Below are 14,905 nucleotides of genomic sequence, written 5' to 3'. Positions count from 1 at the left end.
GATCTGTTCAAGATAACAAATTGTGTGTCTATTAAAGAAATTTAATATATTGCCTTTTAAGAATTCCTTAAGTATGATTATTAAGTATGAAAGTAGACCTGCCATAAAGAAAGCAATTAACTTTTTTTAAAAGCTAATAATTCTCTGACAAACATGAGCAAAACTTCCTTTATCTTTCAACAGCTCTCAACTTCCTAGGTAATTAGTCATTCCTCAGTACACTCTTCGGGAAAACTTGAGAGTGATTTAATCCATCTTGGCAAATCTCTGGGAAGAAGACATCTGCCGGTGCGATATTTCTGTCTGGCTTCTTATTTAGGTAACACTAGGATACTTCCCCCTTCCCCAAGAAACTTTTATGTGTTCTCTTCAGTAAAAGGATCATCCAGATGTTTCCCAAGCCATAGAAGCATTCAGGCTTCATGGGTCATGTGCATATTATCCATGCCACTGACAATTGCCTGGGTGGTAGAAATACACTTAACTTAATAACAATGGCCAGCAGACCATTAATGAAGACTCATGGTGGGCTTCTGTGTTTTACACGCAAAGCATGTTTTATTTATCTAACAAATATTTCTATGACACTTAAAATGCTCCAGATAGTATTCTAAGTGCTTTATTTATCTGAATTTATTTAATCTATACAACGATGCCAGGAGGTGGATGCTATTATTCTCATCTTGTAACAGAATAAAGCAACTGAGTATCATAAGAGTTAAGGAAATAGCCTGAAGTCACACAGCTTGTAACTGCAGGGCTGAAGCTTGAGTTTCGACAGTCTGACTGCACATAGTTCATGCACCACTTACAAAATCATCCATATTCTCTGCTGCTCTACAAAGAACATGCTAACAGGAGCTCCTCAAATCTCACTTTGTCAACGGTCAAGTCTTCCAGTTATCACCTGTAACACATCATGACCTGAAAACTCATCTGAAATGCAGGTGCTCAGCCCCACCCCAGACCTGAAGAATCAGGCTTAGCATTTTAGCAAGACCCCCAAGTGGTTCCCCTGGTAAAGTAAATGAAATTTACTGGGAGATGAACCTAATCACTCCAGTTTCTTATTTCAGCTTTGTTTTCCATCAGATACATCCTAAAACTTCTGATCTACACATGGATGACCTCTTTACTGCCTTCCCTGGGATGGAGGCCAGACTGTCCAAAAATCAGTGAAAGAAAGAAGAGCCAGTAGAAACATAAGCCATCTGCAAATGGAATCAGTCCAAAAAATAAATTGAGAATAAACTTAACAGCATTTTAAAGATGTTTAGAGAGAAACCAAATGTTAACTAATGATCAAAAATGATATTTTATAAAATAAGCATTGTCCCTAACAGCAAATGCTATTGCTTCTAAAATGATACAATGTGGCAAAAGTATGTTTCATTGAGTTATTTTCCACTTAGTACTGAAGGATCAAAAACTGCATAATTAAATCTGTTGTGAATTAGTTAATAATGGACATTAGTACTCACTCCTCTCTTACCCAGTCTCTAAAGAAACCTCTTTTTTGAAGAGTTCTAAAAATAGTTGATTAGGGTAATCAGAATAACTTAAGCATTCCCTCTCCTAATGTTTATGACTAGAAATAAAGACAGTCTGTTGAGCAGCAAGTTGTATGCAGCCTCAAATAAAATATAGATGTAAGAAAATCTAAAATAATCAGAAACTATACAATAGAATCTTAGGAAACAACCAGAAGAAAACAAATAATAAGAAACACAAATTTAAACTGAAAGCTGTCATTATGGCAGAGTTCCTTATTTTTGCAAGATGCTAATAAGAATTTGAAAATTCATTATTACATAGCTCATTCTTACAATATACTTCGATGAAGTTTTAAGGAACAAAATCCTTTACCTTTGGATTCAGTCTTATTAAAAGAATATTCAACAATAACTCTAACTGAATTCAATATTCAGTAGTTCTTGCTACAGACGAGCTCTTCACAGTTAATCTTTGTATTCATCACAAACCAATGAAATAACTTCAGTCCCTTAATAAAGCTAATCATAATATAGTAATTATATGAGTCATCCTTCGGTTTGAAGAAATCCAACAACTGATAGTTTAACAATGGAATGAATATGTTTTCAAATGAAGAGATGGATTTGTTTAAATTATTTTTTCCATAGTTCAAACAAGATTTTGACATTGTGATCCAGTATGACTTCATCTAAAAATCACACAGAGAAAGACCATAGCTAAACTGTGCCTAATTTCCCCCAGAGTGTGGCCTAAGGATAGGTGTTTCTGGAGTCAAAACAGGCCTGGACACCCAGCAGTTGGGTCTTTCCTTTTTCATGTTTATGACACCAAAACTAAATTTTTCCAAGTCAAATATATTATCAATTTAACAAACATTTAATGCATATTTAGGTATCAGATATAATGCAAGAATAAATAAGATTTAGAGTTTGGGAAATCTATAACAGCACAATAATTCTAAGTCAGCAATTATGTATAGGAAAAAGGAACACTATACACACAGCTGAATAGTTCAAAATACCTGGAAACATGGTGGTTTCATTTATGGAACAAAGGAAAATCAAGAAAGAGTTTTTAAATTCTTAATTTTGGTTGAATGCACTCATTTCTTTTGTCATTTTGGTATGAACCAAGTCCAGATGAAAGATTGCTAATTCCATTGTCTCCTTCAAACATCAATGTAATGCTATTAAGCAGCATATGCTTGAAATCCTTTTCCAAGTGGTGATGATGTTTATGATCCATTTCCACTTTCTTAAACAACGAGGAGGTTTAGTGAGTGGTGTGGAATGGAGCCACCTGAAGTTAAGGAATAGGTGGAGGTTGAGGTGGACAGGGTCATGGTGAACCTTAGCCTTAGTCAGCTTGCCCAATGCCCCAGCACAATTCACTCCTTCTCCACAATGATCCATACCAGTCCCTCAATGAGCGTGAATCTAGAATTTGAAACATTACCCCAACGCTGCGTCTTCCATTTTCAATACAAAGCATTCTATTTCTCTTCACTGATTTGGATAACTTTAATTCATGAAATCATAGTCACATAGAGATAATGCAATTGAGAATAATCTCTCAGATCTAAGGGTCCTTTAACCCCTATGCTTTTTGGGAGAAGACTCCGAAATGTTGCTAAACACATACCTCCATCTTATCTTTCCCACTCTCTAGAAAATTATAATTACCTTTTAAATTACTGACAATTTAAAATTTCAGGTGAAAAATATCTCATCCATCAGCTCTATCAATTTTAGCACCATAACACTACTTAAAAGAATACCACTACCAAGGAATTCTTTGTAGCACTTTCCTGGGAAAGGGCAGCTTGAAACCCAGAAGATAATGGTAGAGTTGACTATAATTCAAATTCATGTATATGAATGTAACTCATATATACATGAATATATATGTATATTTGTGTGTGTGTATGTGTGTGTGTATATATATGTGTATATATACATATATATATATATATATATATATATATATATATGCATACACACATATACTGGAAAAAAATAGTACCAATCATAATCAAAGCCCTGAAATTTACAAATCTATCTTTGACCACAGATTCTCTGCATTTTACCCTTATCCCCTGGTAGATTGTATCATTGCTTGTCACACATTCCAGGTCCCTTCCTGCTCCAGTGAACACAGGAATGGTGACATGACTTGCTTCCATCAGTAAAAGGTAGCTGCAAGTGTTCTGCATCTCTTTTGAGCTAGATTTTTCAAAGCCAGAGTATGGCCCTGTCTCTTCTTCTTCTGCCATGAAACCTGCCATGTTCTAGACAGAGATTGTTCTGTCAGACTGGAGTTCAGACTGCTGAACCACAAAAGGCACAGAATGTTAGCAAGAAAGAAACTTTTAGCAGAAATTGTTGTAAGCCAGGGAGACTGAGGGAATGTTCATTAGTTCAGGGAAACTTGGTCTATGCTGATTCATATACCCTTCTGCCTTTCCAGCCTGCCTCAGTACTTCCATTCCTACCCCAGGGATATTTTTTCCACTCTCCCTACTAAAACCATATAGTAAGCAAAATGTGGGAAAATCTTACTTTAAAGTAAATGTGTAATGAGGACAGGCATGTAGAATCTGTGCTTTAATGAGGATTAAAGACTGAAGATAAAAGATGCATCTCCTAGAAAAATTAGAATATCTAGCATTCCAAAGTTGGTGAAAAGAAATAATTCTGCTAGTAAGGTCAGAATAGCTGAGGAGGAGTCTCCAGACCTCTATTCACAAAAGGCAGTTGTCCTAAAGTGTCTGCATATTTATTTCAAATCCCATTGCTGAAACCTTTAATCTGGATTTAGCCTTATGGGCAGTATTCTAGACAAATGAGATTTAGATAGATGACTAAATAGGCATATATGATTACTGCAATGGTCTAAGTAAGTCCAATCTAATTATAAGAGTTCTAAGTCACCACTAAGAAACTACAGGTTCCAAAGATTTATTAGTTTACCCAAAAATACATTTTTAGAAAGACTTCTAGAGCAATTATATGACATTTATCATTTCATAATGACAGCAAATTTCTTAAATTAAAAAAATTGTAAGACAAACTTTACAAGTTACTTTACACGTTAACAGTTTTGGAAAAAATAAGAAAACCTGAAATAACCATTTTTTATTTCATTAATTAAAACTAAATTTTTCTTAAGCAGAATAATGCCTAATAAAATTTTATTTACCTATTTGCATTAAATAAAGGTTGATGGTCTCCTACATTTATAGTTAAATTTTTATCAAATATTTCTTTTGATTTATTAACAACATCAAACAGAAATAAACATGTATCTTTCCTGAGTTGATTTTAAAATATGTGAAATCTCCGATTATCTAAAAAAATAGTGTAAATGAGAGTCCTTCAAAAGTAATGGATGTGCAGTCTTTAAGGTGGACCTGAGATTTTTCCTCTTGAAATTCATGGCCTGGTGTCATCACCTCTCTTTAAATGTGGTCAGAACCAGTAAGCTGCTTCTAGCAGACTACAGCAAAGGTGAAAAATGTCACTCTCATGATTACATTACATAAGATTGTAACATCTGTCTTACTGAGAAACATTCCCCCTTGCTGGCTTTAAAGAAGCCAGCTGCCAGATTGTAAGCTACTTTGGAGAGGGTCACAGGCAAAGAAGTCAGAGACAGGCCACAGACAGCAAACAGCTGAGATCCTCAGCTTAACAGCCTGCAGGGAGCAGGATTCAATAACCACGTGAGTTTGGAAGGTGATCTTTTCCTAGCAGAGCCTCAGATACGACCCCAGCCCTGGCTGACACCTTGACTGTAGCCTTGCTGAGGACATAGCTAAGCTGTGTCCACGTTTCTGACCCACAAAATGAGTGAGATAATAAACACGACTTGTCTTAAATCTCTAAATTTATGAAAATTGGTTACACAGCAATAGATAACAAATACAATGAAATTCAATTTTTTTTTGCAAAGCAAGAACCTGCTTCACTTTGATCTTCAAATATAATATTATTCAGCTTTTGAAATTATCTGTGAAAAATGGCAACCAGTCTATTGAATAAAAAGTCTACTAAATCAGTCAGAAAACTGATTCGTGCTTTCCTCCAGGAAAACTCATTGTTTGCCACTTTCAGCTGAGAAATAATGCCTTTCTTTCCTGATTATAACATAACAAAGTTTTCTTTGGTGGTTTCTATAAATGTTAACCTTTAACTGTTCCAAAAATATTTAAAACAAATCAAATGAGCAACTTTAAACTAATACTCTTTACCATGTTCAAAAGTATGGTTGGTAGGTACATGATCAAAGTGGTGATTATTTTAATATATGCATAAAAATGTAACATCTTTCTCCTACAGAACAATAGAAACTCTAGGGAATGTTTGATATTATAAATGCAAAGTAAATGATTGAATTTCAAGAGGAATAGTTTACGATGGTTCATTGATTTTAAAACAGCAACCAAACATGATTTCAAGTAAATTTCCCAAATAATGCAGCCTTAAAATTAATTTTTCCTTAAAAATGCAAGCAGCAATATTTGATGATTTAATTATTTGGACAGTTAATTTCCTTTTTACTTGCTACATGTAGACACACAGTAAAACATATCAGTATAATTCAATGAAAAATGCAAAAAGTGATCTATCCTAAATTCCCTAAGCACCCTCTGTGTCTCTTGGTGGCACTTCACGTTCAGCCTCAAACTGTATCTACAACCTGTCCATAGGCAATTACATTTTGGAAACATCATATGTCTCACAACTCTTCAAATGAAAGATTGTGCAAAAAAGTCTATCCTGTCATGTCTGATACTAAATTACTTAAGTGAACAGGGTAAATTTCTGAAATAGCTTCAAGAATCTACTTACCAGCATTACCAGACTGACAGGAAAATAATTCAGTCAAATACATGAGGCCACATAGGTTTCTCTTATTTCAATTTTCATTAATTTTACTCAGTGGAACCTCTCACAGAATGGAGAATCATGCATCAAAATATTATGGAACACTATTCAGTTATCTATTGCTGCATAACAAATACCCCAAAATGCAGTTTACAACAACACCCATTTTACTGCATACTAGAATTTTTGTGATTCAGGAATTAAGATATTGCATAATTTGGGCATAATGATGACCATCAGCGATTTAGCTTCTTCCTCATTTTACTGGTAATACTCTATCTCATTTCATAATGTGAAATAATACAGAACAATGTTTGGAAAGTGATACTTAAAACATTTGCTGTGGGTGATCTGAATTTTTGGAACTATATGACTTGCTAGGTAATTTGTCAGAGGTTATAACAATCTTGCTTCTCTGCACATCCTAGGGAAATTATCTGAATAAGATCATGTAGTTAGGAAAAATATTAATATTTCTCTCCTTCTAAAGTTTGTAATGCTTTGGGAAGATCTGAAGGGCTCAGTGTGATGTAAGTGGCTGGGCAGTAAGTTCATCTGCAGGCTTCACCCACATGTCTGGTGCATGCCTGGGAAGACACAAAAGGTGGACTCAACCGAGACTGCATGAAGAAGCCTGCCCATGGCCTCTCTACGAGGCTTGGACTTCCTGGCAGTATGGTGGCCTGGGGCTAATTGAACATCTTACAGAAAAGCTCAAAGCTTCAAGAACATTTGTCCCAGCAAACAGCACAGAAACTGCATGGCCATTTATCACCTACCTTGGAAGTGACGGAACATTATTTCTGCCCTGCTCACTCTCAACTGGAGGAGTATCAAAGAACCTGCCACTCTGTTTCCTGACCACCTACCTGCAAGCTCTTTTCTTTTCTTTTTTTCTTTCTTTTCTTCTTTGCAAGTGATTAGACAAAAATAATTAAGAAACAAGGCCTATCTTTAAAAGTACTCTCAAAATCTAATAGGAGAAACAAAGGCACTGGTATGGAGCATATAATTCATTTTATAGCTTTATCGTGTAAATTATTCACGTGTTGCTAGAAATTGTCTTCGGGCTAATACTTTCATTACTTTTTTTTTTCTTCCTTTTCAACAATTTGTATGCAATCTTTGAAAATCAGGATTGCTTCTATACCATAGCAATATGATAGAAAATAAATGTAAGATAGTGTTTAAAAGCTTTAGTTAAGAATCCTGTGCCCTAGGCCTCAGTTTTCTTATCTGCAAAATGGGATAATTATCAGATCTGCTTCATAGAATGAAATGAATTGAGCTGGCATCCTCACTAAATGCTAATTGTTAACTACCACTATCTACCAGAGGAAGAAATCTTTCCTCTACTTTTAGGCATAATATTGCTGCCTCTCCATTTATCAAATTAAGAAGATAAAATTTGACAAAATCACTTATATTTAAAAAGAGAGAAAAATGATATTTAAAACATTTGCAGGCCAGGCACAGTGCCTCATGCCTGTAATCTCAGAACTTTGGGAGGCCGAGGTGGCTGGATCACAAGGTATAGAGTTCAAGACCAGCCTGGGCAAGATGGTGAAACCCATCTCTACTAAAAATACAAAAATTAGCTGGGCACAGTGGTGGGCACCTGTAATCCCAGCTACTTGTGAGGCTGAGGCAAGAGAATAACTTGAACTTGGAGGAGGAGGTTGCAGTGAGTCAACATCACATCATTGCACTCCAGCTAAGGTGACAAAGTGAGACTCCGTCTCAAAAAAGAAAAATTGCTGTGAGTGATTTGAATTTTTGGAACTATATGACCTGCCTAGGTGATTTGTAAGACGTTATAACAATCTTGCTTCTCTGCACATCCTAGCAAAGTTATCTGAACAAGACTGTGTAGTAAAGACAAATATTGATAGTTTTACCTCAATGGTTAAATTACTATTTCAATTATGCTATCAAATAGTCACTTTTTTCTGTTAATGGGAATCTTCTGTCTTTCAATGTCATCTGTATTTTTCTACCCAACATGGTAACTTTACAGTATCTTCAAATTCATAAACTAGGCAGCAGAACAAAAGAGTGACATATTTTGTTAACATGTTCTAATTTGGAAAACAAGTGATATTAGCTTTAAAAATTGCTTCTCTGGAAAGCTCACACAGATGAGTAGCTTTTTTTTTTTTCTTTAAGTGGCCAGATTAAGGAGACACATCCCCACTGCAAGCTATGGAATAATCGCATCAATGTTTATTACTTTTCAAACCCATAATTAGCCATAAAGAAGCATGTACAAAAAAATTCTGTGTTTATATTTCCCATATAAAAGGCTCTGTTGTTCAGCAACAAAGAAATCAAACACAACATTTTATAAAATTGGTATTTTGTAATTATCTGGCTTAGAGCTTACTATGTTTTAGAAGAGAAACAATGACCCTTTCATAAGCAAGGAGAAGGAACAACTGTCAGGTTGAAATTGCAGCACTGTCTTAAGTTCAAAGATCTGAGTAAAATCGAATTTTCAGTTATAGGTTGGAAGTGGGACCATTTGAAAAGGAAAATGTGTTAACTAAAATTAATCTGTTATGAGCACAATGCTTTTGGATTCAGGGCTTTACAGGCTGTTTTTTTTTTTGTTTTTTGTTTTTTTCTTTTGAGACTGATTCTTGCTCTGTCATGCAGTCTTGAGTGCAGTGTCACTGTCATAGTTTATGGCAGCCTCCACCTCAAGCTCAAGCACCCCTCCTGCCTCAGCCTCCCAAGTAGCTTGAACCTCATGTACACGCCACCATGCCCAGCTATTTTTTTTTTTTAATTTGGAGGATCTCATTATGTTGCCCAGGATGGTCTTGAACTCCTGGCTTCAAATGATCCTCCTGCTTCAGCCTCTCAAAGTGCTGGGATTATGGGTGTGAGCCACCTCACCTGACCTAGGCCCTTTAATCTTGTTCTAATTAATGTGCATCTAGAAAAAGAAAAGAAGATATTCTTCCAGGTTTCCCTTATATTCTTTCCTTCCTTTCCTTTAATACGTATCTTGTTTATATTAAAATGTCTAACATTTTTCCATGTCCATATATGAGTCATACATGATGAAACACTTGATGACTTATTCCTTCTTAAACTAGGTTCACTAGGTGCATCTTTTATCTCAGAGCCTAAATTACCATTGCCATATAATAACAGTGCTCAAATTAAGAACCGCTTCCACTAAAGATCTATTTTTAAAACGCAATATTCATTTGTCACTCTACTATGTTTCTTTCTCCATGTACTATATAAAACGCGTGTGACAAAATTCATTCTCAAAGAAAATGATCCCAAATGAAGACATTAAAATGTTCTTTATGCAGCATCCTTTAATTCCTCTGGACAACAGGGACCGTATCCTTTGCACACAGTCACTGTGATCACTTCCAGGAAATGCATGTGGTCTCCTCAGACAGACCTCGGATCTTAGTCTGTCCGATTCATGTGCTCATTCCACAAGCATGGGCAACCCTAGAAAATGGTCTTTTACTATTACTTGGAGAAGTCAGAGGAACCAGGTTGAAAAGTCACTTGGAAAATTCTTTTTTCATAATTTTCCATATTAAGTATATTATCTGTTGTCATGGCACCAAAAAAAACAAACAACAACAACAACAACAAAAAAAAAAAAAAAAAAAAAAAAAAAAAAAACAGTGGAAAAAGTATACGTTCAGGACCATACAAAATAACCCACAATGGAGACAGCATTCCACTGACAAGAGAAAATTATCATACTCGGTCAGAGGCAGGAAATAGGAACTCTCAAACATTATTTTGGGGTTTCCATGGCTTATTTGCAGCATCCTTTCAGCCACTTCATCTTGTCCCATGCATTTCACATGTCAGGCTATTAAGATGAATTAATTAAAAGTCAGATTTGAATGAATATGATTTTTTCCCTAATCCAGCTCTGCCATCAGTTAATTTTTCTACAATTCATCTACTCTAGTCATCATGCGGAAAAAATGAAATTGGTGAGTGCTGTATGGTGTCTTTAGCTATACTGTTTTAATATTATTAATATTCTCCAGTTGCAAAAGAACACAAATTTGCACTGCTCAGATTTTGCGTTTAATCTGACTAAAGTTGACATTGTGAGAAAATTTGACATCCGTCTAAGTAGGGCACAATACTGAAAACCCGAGTTGCATTTCCTAAACAGTGATTTACCATACTTCTGAGATTACTAGCCCCCCAAAATTAACTGACAAAACAGCATTTTAAATCTTTGCATATTTGTATTTGTCTCCATTGTGGTTATTTATGGGTCTTACTTTTCTTTTCTTGGGGACACAGTCAAAAAGGGAGCTAGGAAAAACTGATAAGCTCTACTCCTGCAATTACGGCCTTTTGTCAAGTTGCTTCTTTTATGAAACAATTGAGGAACATCAAAAATTACCCCCACAGCTTTAAGAAAACTGAAATTTTCACTATGAAAAAATTTACGTTCTTAGTATCACGATACTGCAGGACCACAAATTAAATTTTAAACTAATACATTTAAATTAATTCTGCATGTACAATGAAAGATTTAAGACATAAAAATCAAATTTGCTTTCCTAATGTTCTGCAGATTTTGCAGTTATTTGGACATGAGAAACATACTTATCAAAGACTAAATAAAACACAAAAATAGATTGGGTACTCTTTTCAAAATTTTGATTTTGCCAAAATATAGATAGCCCCTTTGACTCACCGTAGGTGAAACTGTTTCACCCACTAAGTCATAAAGACAACAAAATATTTTTTTAAAAAACTTAAAGATTGGGTCAATTATTTTAATCATCTTAAGGAGCTAAATAATTTAATGGAGAAATCCAATTTAGTTGACAGCAAATACTCCATTTTCTTGTCAATTAAGCAAAAGTATGCAAACAAGATTTTATTCACTCTCAGCTGAATTCTCTCCTCTTTACTAGAATTTGCGGACATACTGAATAAAAACGAACATTCAGTGTAAAAACAACTAAGCTGAAATGATATAAAGGATTCATCTTTTCATTAGTTATTTTTAATATTATATATGTAATATATATGTTATTTTTATTTATTTATTTATTTATTTATTTAGATACTTCCCGGGACCCATAGAATATATCTCAAACCTGCCATACTTTGCCAAACCTCCAGAAAGCAAGTCACTTGCATTTTTATGTATGTGGTCTTTCTTTTCCTATTTCATTTGGACTCTGGCATGAGGCCATTGCCTGAGAAGACATACCTGCCCTACAACTTCTTGCCTAATGGTCCATAACCATCAGTCTGCTGTTCACTATGGGCAGGAGATATCCTGATTTTAAATGATTTAAGATTCAGATTGACCTTTATAAAAACATTTGTTTCCCTCCAAACTCCACAGCTATCTAGGGTCATTGTGATTCCTGAGGGTGAATTTACTACCCGTGCTTTCTTAAAAAGACCCGTATGCGACCGGGCACGTGGCTCACACCGGTAATCCCAGCACTTTGGGAGGCTGAGGCGGGCAGATCAAAAGATCAAGACCATCCTGGCCAACGTGGTGAAACCCCGTCTCTACTAAAAGTACAAAAATTAGCTGGGCGTGGTGGCACACACTTGTAGTCCCTGCTACTTGGGACCTGAGGCAAGAGAATCCCTTGAATCTGGGAGGCGGAGGTTGCAGTGAGCCAAGATCGCATCACTGCACTCCAGCCTGGCGACAGAGCAAGACTCCCTCTCAAGATTTAAAAAAAAAAAAAAAAAAAGGACCTATATGGGAACCTACTTCGGAACGTCTGGGAGGCAGTTCATTTGGACTATTAAAAAAAGGCCAAATTTTGATTAGAAACCAATTAAATAACCTCGTGGGTCTTTTCTACCTGCTCAGCATCTAGAGAGCAGACCCTGGAGTGTTGGTAAACGGTAGCAGGAAGCGGTCACCTCTTTGCAGACGCGCTTTGCTGACAGGAAGGAAACTCTGGTCACGTTTCACCACACATTTGCTCCATTGCTTCTCTAGGTACTGCCTTAAACTGGATGGACCAATCCCCATTTTGCAGGAACTGCTGGAAGTGCCCTGGGAATCAAGGCCTCTCTGACCCTTAAGCCCATGCTCATTCCTTACAGGAAGCTTGTCCAACCCCCAACCTGCAGGCTGCTTGCAGCCCAGGAGAGCTTTGAATGTGGCCCAACAGAAATTCCTAAACTTTCTTAAAACATTTTTGTGATTTTTTTTTTAGCTCATCAGCTATCATTAGTGTTAGTATATTTTATGTGTGACCCAAGACAATTCTTCTTCCAGTGTGGCCCCCAGAAGTCAAAAGATTGGACACCACCCCTGCCTTACACCAAGCTGCCATAACACATATTCTGGATGAAGCAATTTACATTATCATTTATGTACCAAATAATTTCATATTTTATCCACTCCTGCTGTTCTCCTCCATTTCCTTTCCTCTAAAACAAAATAAAAAAGAAAGAAAGAAAGAAAAGAAAAGAAACAACAGAGCAACTAGACATAGGAGAAGACTAGTGGCAGAGTGAGCAGTATAAGGTAAAAGTGAGAGTAAACTCAAGAGACTAAGAGCCAGGTATTCCCGGGTTTGAATTCTGGATGTGCCATACTTACCTATGAGAACGTTCACCCATTCTTAACTTCTCTAAGTCTTAGTTACCCCTTTGTTAAAGAAAACTGATTTTGCCCATGATATTGGATTTTTCTGGGGAATGAATAAGATAGGATGATAACATTTTCATGGATGAACTTGTTTATTGAATAGGTAGGATTCCCTGAGAACAGGAATTTTTTTTTTTAATTTTTTTTTTTTAGACAGGTTCTTGCTCTATAGTCCAGGCTGTAGCAGAGTGGCATGAATACTGTTCATTGTAGCCTCAACCTCATGGATTCAAGTGATTTTCCCACCTCAGCCTCCTGTGTAGTTGGGACCACAGGCCTACGTGATCAAGCCCAAGTAATGTTTTAAAAATTTCTTGTAGAGACAGAGTATCATCATCTTGCCCAAGCTAATCTCTAACTCCTTAACTCAAGCTATCCTTCTGCCTTAGCCTCCTATAGTGCTGGGATTACAGGCATGAGCCACTGCACTTAGGTAAGAGAAAGAATTTGTATACAGTGACTTGGGTTCTTTTGTTAATGTCCCCAAAGGATTGGATGTGGACATGAATTACTACGTGCAAAGAAACCAAAAGAGAAAGGTCATATGAAACTTCCCTTCCCAGCACCACCATAATGTTGAGTCTTGCTTTGCCCAAGAAGATTCTTTGAGGGCTTACAATGATGAATGTTTGTGACCAGAAGAGATGAGACAGTATATATTCTTGATAATATTAGCAACAGCAAACAACTACTTATAAATTAGTTTTAGTTTCTATCTCTAGGATAAGTATATGTAGTTTATTCGTTATTTTTAAAGTTATTCTCACTGATAACATGAATAGAAATCAGATAAATAAATTAAGGTTGAAATTGGCAAGCTTTCCTTTTTAAAAGCAAAGTACTATTACTATAAGCAAGGTGGGCTAAGAAAATAGTTATTTTTTTTATGTGATGGAATTTTATCTTTCACTGGGGTTGGCAGTACGTACTATCTCAACATGCAAAGTCACTTCTGGGGACCTCATCTTATGCCAAAGGATGTTGGATGGAATGTTTAAGATTGTGTAGCCCAACCTGCAACCCACAAGAAAGATGCCCTCTAGAGTGGCGGCCGACAGCCCCCATCCCATTTGTTCATCTTCTGTGGAAATGTGCTCTTGAGTTCCTCAAACAGCCCTTCCTTTTGTAGGACAGCAACTCCTTTAATAGAACACTCTTCCTTACGTAGAACAGAGATCTTCTTGCCAAAACATCTGCACACAGAGCCTCACTCTCACGCCTAAAACAAGACAGAGCATTGGACAGTAAGACTTCCTTCCACATGATGATTTTCATCAATTTAAAGAACCTTGCTGTGTCTCCCTGTGTCTTCTGTTTCTCAGGGTAGTCCGGTTTTCACTCACGGAGCACAGCTTCCAGACTTTTCTTCTACCTCCTCCATCTTCTCTATCATGGCTATCAGGTTTGCCTTCTCTGGTAGCACTAGTTTGACATCAAGGGTATCTGCTACCCACTTCATCTCACTCATCAGTCAAAAAAAATACTAACTATGGCTGAGTGGATAAATGCTGAGTCAAGTAGAGAACAACAGAGGTTACCAACCATAACAGAATACAAAGCTGAAAATCTGGGGTGCAGGACAGAGTTCCCATCTTCTACCTTGGAATCTGGAAGCACATGGTTTTCCAATGCCTGACACATGACATGGCACAAAATTTTTCCCAAGACCATTTCTACCCATAGGTTTACAGGAGATGGAAGAATCACTACAATGGTTTCTCCACCTGTCCTCTAAAAAAGGCTGTGAACCAAAGTGCTCGAGGCCTTTGGTTACACACCTATCAGGATCCAGTCACCCTAAAATGCAGCACATGTTAATCTTTAGATTAGAGAAAAAAATTCAAGCCTTAGGAATGAAACATTTTTACTCCAGCTGAACTTGTGTTCT

General features: G+C 36.4%; 1 protein-coding gene across 2 annotated transcripts in view; it reads right to left on the bottom strand.

Moving 5' to 3' along the window:
* Window positions 1-14,905, bottom strand: part of NALF1 (NALCN channel auxiliary factor 1) — a 668,969-nt gene that overhangs the window by 641,825 nt on the left and 12,239 nt on the right. The window lies entirely within an intron of this gene.

The sequence above is a fragment of the Saimiri boliviensis genome, chromosome 16 (assembly GCF_048565385.1).
Source record: "Saimiri boliviensis isolate mSaiBol1 chromosome 16, mSaiBol1.pri, whole genome shotgun sequence".
NCBI classification, from domain to species: Eukaryota; Metazoa; Chordata; class Mammalia; order Primates; family Cebidae; genus Saimiri; species Saimiri boliviensis.
This window is presented reverse-complemented; position numbering and strand designations above follow the sequence as displayed.